At 52.7% G+C, this 6,369-nt stretch overlaps 1 protein-coding gene across 2 annotated transcripts in view; it reads left to right on the plus strand.

Annotated features, from left to right (window-relative positions):
- The window catches only part of ABR (ABR activator of RhoGEF and GTPase), a 172,427-nt gene that overhangs the window by 69,146 nt on the left and 96,912 nt on the right, over positions 1-6,369 (plus strand). The gene's annotated exons all lie outside the window — the stretch shown is intronic.

Here is a 6,369-nt window from a genome sequence, read left to right on the forward strand (position 1 = left end):
GAGAGCAGTGTTTTAGAAAGAGAAATCTGATATCAGCAAAAGGAGTGCGTTGAAGAACAGTCCTGCCGTCCCCTGCTGAAACTCGTCCGTGCCTTCTCTTTACTTGCACGGTAAAAGCCAGACCCCTAGTGTAACTGCCGTCTGAACCAACCACTTGAGTCCTGCCTGCCTCTGTAGCCTCGTGACCAATTCCTCAACTGGAACAGAGTTCCATTAGGGAGTAATTTTCCAGTTTTGTAACAAATCTTGCTCGGTGCTGTCCCCAGGGCCTAGAGCTATGCCTGTCGTAGTAGAAGCTCAGTAAATTTTGGTCGAACGACTGCATGAACTCTTGCTGCTGACCAGCCAGACCACTCATTCCACTGTGCTGCACAGTTTCTTCCCTGTCTCCCCCTCAGCCCCTGCCCATGTGGTTAACCCCCATTCAGTTTTGGTGTGAGTTTTAATGTCGCCTCCTCCAGAGAAATTCCCGTGACTCCCTCTTTGCTGCATCAGTGACCTGCGTATACACTCTGAGGTCACTCTGTTTTTCCAATCCTAGCACTTACCGCACATACTTTTTAAACTTCTTTATTTTTTCTGATTACATCATTAAACACAGCTTCACAGAAGGACGTAATGTAGCAAGTGGAAGTTTCCTTAAGTTGTGTCCTACAGGGAGAACCTCTGCTAAGGGTGGGTTCTGTGTCTCCATGTTTTTCTTTTAAAGAATTATTTTATTTAACTTTATTATTATTATCATTATCACCTTCCAGTTTGATCAGAGAGAGACAGAGAGAGAGAAAGGAAGTGAGAAAGAAAGCCATCAGGTCCGAGACTTGAACTGTGGTCAGCCACGTGGGAGTCCAGCGCCTTTAACCACCATGCCACCTGCTGGCCCTCTCCATGTTGTTTCTGTATAGACTGTGTGTGTGTGTGCGTGTGTGTGTGTGTTTTACTGAGAGCCCATATTATTGTTACTATTAAGCAACTTACTCTTGCTATTTTACTTAATAGATCTCTGACGTCTTGCCTGCCAGTAATGAAAGATTTACTACATTCCTCTTCGTGACTTTAGAAGGGGATTTCAAAAAGTTTATGGAAAATGGGGAACCGGCAGTTAGCGTAATGGCTATGTCGCTGGACTCCCATGTAGTCGACCGCGGTTCGTGTCCCGGACCTGGTGGCTTAAAACTCATGCCGGGCGTGTGTGCGTGCGTGCCCAAGATCCCGAGAGGAGAATGGATTGCGGTGTGACCATCCCCCCTGGGGGGTGATTTCTCGCTTTCTGTCTCTATGTCTCTCTCTGTCTGTCTGGCGAGCGCACGTGCCCTACAGTGAAAATCTCTCAAAAAAAAAAAAAAAAAGTTTATGGAAAATGAAATTAAAGTATGAGTTCATTTTGGTGCAAAAAAATTTTTCAAAATCCATGAACTGTTGTTTTTGGAATACGTATTTTCCACGGGCTTTGCGAAGACTCTTCATGTACAGTATTTCAGTTTTCGGATGTACCATAATCAGGCAGTCAGTTCCCTCTAATGGACATCGGGTGTTTCCAGCCTTTCACTGACATAACTATCATTGTAGTGAACCTCTTTGTGCATGTATCTTTGTGTCCTTGTAGAAATGTTTTTTCAAAGAAATTCCCTAGAGTGGCTTGCTGAGTCAGAGGGAGGGCGTGAACATTTAGAATCACAATAGATCTTTCCATGCTGTCCTTTCCAGAAGAGTTGTACCTTAACTGCGCACTTCTAAGAATGCCCTTCGCTTAGCTCTGCCTTGTGAGTTGGTCGCGGTGGTCAGACCATCCGCGACCAGTGTTCCACAGAGGTAGACATGGCGTCCTCTATCTGTGGCTGCATCCTGTGTACTAACTAGCACAGTATCCCGTGCCTAGTCGGCAATCACTAAATACCTGGTGATTGAGTGGGGATGAGTGGATGGAGCGGAGTAGGAGAAAAGACCATTTGTGGAGCGTGTACCACTGCGGGCTCTGAGACAAAGACTTGGTGGGTGGCAGGTGCTCAGTCTATGCCCACTGCTGGTGAGGACTTCATACCCCTCACCATCCACAGTGCGTGTTAGCCTGCCACTTTCCTCTTCTATCTTCCAGCTATGCTTCCTAGGGTTCTTCAAGAAACCTCTTCCTGGGGCCGGCAGGTGGCACAGTAGTTAAGGGTGCTGGACTCCCCACATGGTGGACCACGGTTCAAGTCCCAGACCTGGTGGCTTGCTTTCTCATTTTCTCTCTCTCTTGCTCTGTCTCTCTCTGGTCAAATTAAATAAATAAGTAAACTTAAATAAAATAATTATTTAAAAGAAAAAAAAAGGAAACCTCTTCCTTTTAGACCTTCTAGCCTTTGGCTGCCCGTCCCCTCGTTTAGACGCTGCACAGAAGCCCCTCTCCTGTGAAGGGTTTCCCCGTGGTGGGGCTGGTGCCTTGCCCTGTGTCCCCACTCTGCTGAGGCACTGTCTCATTTGTTCATCCATCCTTCACCCCAATAGATGGAGAGTGTTAATGGCAATGTCCCTGGATTGTGGATGTGTGTGTGTGTCATGCCAGGCCTTCTGGGTAAGAATGAACAAACCATGAACAGTTAATGGACAAACGAGATCAGGAGTCAAAGTGGAATAGCGCCGCGGTCGGGTACGAGTGAGATGCTGCAAACCTTGGCTGAGGTGGCAGCTTTGGGGAAAGAAAAGAAGGAAGAACCAGAGGACTTGGTAAAAGGGATGTGGGGCCTGAGGGAGGGAAGAGTCATGAGATGGCGGTCCCACCAACAGAAGTGGGGAAGCCAGAAAGGGAAGATGGTTCAGCTGGACTCCCCACATGGTGGACCACGGTTCAAGTCCCAGACCTGGTGGCTTGCTTTCTCATTTTCTCTCTCTCTTGCTCTGTCTCTCTCTGGTCAAATTAAATAAATAAGTAAACTTAAATAAAATAATTATTTAAAAGAAAAAAAAAGGAAACCTCTTCCTTTTAGACCTTCTAGCCTTTGGCTGCCCGTCCCCTCGTTTAGACGCTGCACAGAAGCCCCTCTCCTGTGAAGGGTTTCCCCGTGGTGGGGCTGGTGCCTTGCCCTGTGTCCCCACTCTGCTGAGGCACTGTCTCATTTGTTCATCCATCCTTCACCCCAATAGATGGAGAGTGTTAATGGCAATGTCCCTGGATTGTGGATGTGTGTGTGTGTCATGCCAGGCCTTCTGGGTAAGAATGAACAAACCATGAACAGTTAATGGACGAACGAGATCAGGAGTCAAAGTGGAATAGCGCCGCGGTCGGGTACGAGTGAGATGCTGCAAACCTTGGCTGAGGTGGCAGCTTTGGGGAAAGAAAAGAAGGAAGAACCAGAGGACTTGGTAAAAGGGATGTGGGGCCTGAGGGAGGGAAGAGTCATGAGATGGCGGTCCCACCAACAGAAGTGGGGAAGCCAGAAAGGGAAGATGGTTCAGTGGGGAGAGAGGGTCATTTGGTCTGGATATGTGGAGCTGAGGGGCTGCTGGTGGGGTTCCCAGGTGAGGAGATCCAGCTGACAGTACAGAGGTCAGACCTAGGCCCAGAAAGACACCAGGGCTGGACATGGTAATAGGCTGTCTTTGACCTGGAAGTGAGAAGGCAGGAGCAGAGGGTTGAGGCCTGGGACTTGAGTGGGTGCCTCTGCATTTGTAGGAGGCAGGAGAAAGAAGGGCCAGCCTAACCAAGGAGTGATCAGAAGTACAAGGGAAAAGTTTATGGAGAAACAGAATTAAAGTACAAGTTTATTTTGATGCACAAATTTCTGAAATCCATGCATAGATTTTTCATAATACATTTTCCATGAACTTTTCCAAGTTACCCTCCCCCGCCCCCAACCACCACCACCCACACACACCCATAGGCCCTGCATGGTCATGGGAGCTGAGGGCTTTGACAAAGTCCAGACTACAGAGACCACAGAGTAGGAGCAGGAGTCCTCCAGCTTTGGAATGAGGCAATTTCAGGGACCTTTGGAGCAGGCTGCTTCTCTGGAGAGGAGGGTCAGGAGCCAGGCTGAAGCAGGCACGCGTGGAGGGCCAAGGGAGGAAGCCCAGATCCAGGGCTGGCCCTGGGCCTTTGTAAGGGAAAGGGAGTGCCTTGGGGACCTGTGAGTCACTTCCCTCCAGGGGGAGGACTGAGGGCCTCTTTGCGGAGTGTGTGTGTCCATTGGAGGGGGCATTATAGTTACTCACTGGGATTCCCAGCCAACTAGAGTAGGGTGGAGTGGGCTCGAGAGCCTTTGGATATTTGGGGAGCAGCTTCTGTGAGGGTCAGGTTTGGGGGTATCCATCCCACCATGCTGTGGAGGGAAATGGGGAGACTCTAGGAGATCTCTAAGGGTCCCCATGCTCTCCTGGGTCAGGGAAGAAACACAGGAGCCTGTGGCATTTCAGGCCCTTTTCCTGTGCCGCCTGCTGGTCTGACCCGTGTGGGCAGCTCCATGTGCTTGGAGCCTGCAGGGCGGGAGACAGAACCTGTGGCACAGGACTCTGAGCTGGCACACTGGTGCCAGGGAATGCCAGGCCTGTTGTTCTCAGGCCCTGGGAACAGCCTTACCCGCCCGAACCAAATGAGGAATTGTGGCTGAAAGGGCCCTTCAGATGTGCCCTAGCTATTTATAACCTAGCCAGGGCAGGGACAGGGAAAAACAGGGACTCGAAGGAGCGAGTGAGGTGGGCCCCTCCACTGCTCTCGGGGGGGGGGGGGGGGGGGCCCCCCCCCTGCCCCCGGGGGGGGGGGGGGACAGTTCCCTGTCAGCCCTGGGCCCCCAGAGAGCCCTAAGTCCCTGCATTTCAGCTTTGGTAAAGGAACAGGTTGGGGCCTGTCTTGGAATGGCAGGAACTCCATGAGAGCTCAGAGCTTCCACCAAATTTTTTGGGGGATAATGACAAGAAGCCACATCCACTCTTGTCCTTCTCCTCGGCCTTCCACCCAGCTTGGAGGCCCAGCAAAGGGCCCCGTTCAGCTGAGGTGCCCAGTGCGGCAGGAAGGATCTGGACATTTTGACCCTGTGGTTATAGCTGCCACCTGACAGGAGAGGCTGGCCCTAGCCACACGCCAGGACACTGCGCTGGTGACACCTGTTACACAAAGAAGGGGTGTCTTGGTAGTGTGTGATGCTGAATTTGATTCCAGGATGACCAGTCCAATGAGGAAATGGGACAGAGGAGAGATTCAGGGAGCTCCCCTTCTCTTACCATTCCCTCAAAGAAACAACCAGCTGCAGGGAGAAAGGCAGCCCCTGGTCTGTGGGGCTAATCCCGGGCGCAGATGTGGTTCATTTCAAGGGCTGCACCTGTTTTTAAATAATGCAAATTAATTGTCATCAGTTGAAAACCAGGAGATCACCTCAGAATCCAGATTCCCAGCGTTTTAGAGCACTCAGATCAGGCAGCTTTGGTCGTCTGCATGGCCTTTGGCAGCCATCCACATCTGGCTGTGGTTTCTTTAGCTCACCCAGTCCCACCTGGCTCCCTTCACAGATGCATTTCATCTGCACCCTGAGGGGGGCCGTTCGCAGCCTCTGCCCCGCGTTCTGTGTTACAGAGCCGTGTTACAGAGCCGAAGGAGAATAGGTGGATGCGCATGTCCGGGATCGGGCCGGGAACCAGAATGCGGGCTTCATCCTCTCCATCAATTTTAAAGAAGCTGAGGGAAGCAGACCAGGGATGAGCAGGGCTGGAAGCGCTACCTGTCCTGGGTCAGGTGGGGCAGGCCCCTTTGAGAAACTGCTCCAAGGAGGTGGGTACTGCTGGTCTCAGCTTCTGTGAGTGGGGATGTGGCGCCTCCCGGGTCCTTGGTGCCAGGCTGCACGTGCCGAGGACCCTGGCTGGCACGGGGCTGGGTTGGGACCAGGCAGGTCAGACCCCTCCTTCACACAGCCTGTTCACCCTACCGTGGCGGGGATGGCTGCAGGGCCTTCTCTCTGCAGAGGTGTTAAGAGCCCAGGCCTGCGCCTCCTCTCCGCAGAGGCAGGCGTTAGAGCGGGGCGTGGGCTGGTGAGGACCCCACGGTGACGCGGGAGGGGGTGGCAGTACGGGAAGCTGCTCTCCTGTTCCCCACCCCACCCCCCGGCCCAAAGACTGGCTGGGCGGCGGGGAGTTGTAAATAAAGCCTGTCTCTGGGAAGGAGCCCTCCCCCTGCGCCCGCCCGGCCCGTCTGCGGCCTCCTCCCTCCCTCCTCCGCTCCCAGAGGCACGCCAGCCGCTTGCCGGGTGACCACAGAGAGGGAACGAGCGGCTCCACCTCGCAAGTCAAGACGTGCATTTCCTGTGTATTAAGAGCAAACGCGAACCTTGGAGTCCAGAAAGGGCGGGCTTTGTGGGGCTGGGGACGCGGCAGCGGCGGGGCTCCCGGACCAAGCCCGGGGAGCGG

This window comes from Tupaia chinensis, unplaced genomic scaffold (assembly GCF_000334495.1).
Source record: "Tupaia chinensis unplaced genomic scaffold, TupChi_1.0 Scaffold144899_1, whole genome shotgun sequence".
In the NCBI taxonomy this organism is placed as follows: Eukaryota; Metazoa; Chordata; class Mammalia; order Scandentia; family Tupaiidae; genus Tupaia; species Tupaia belangeri.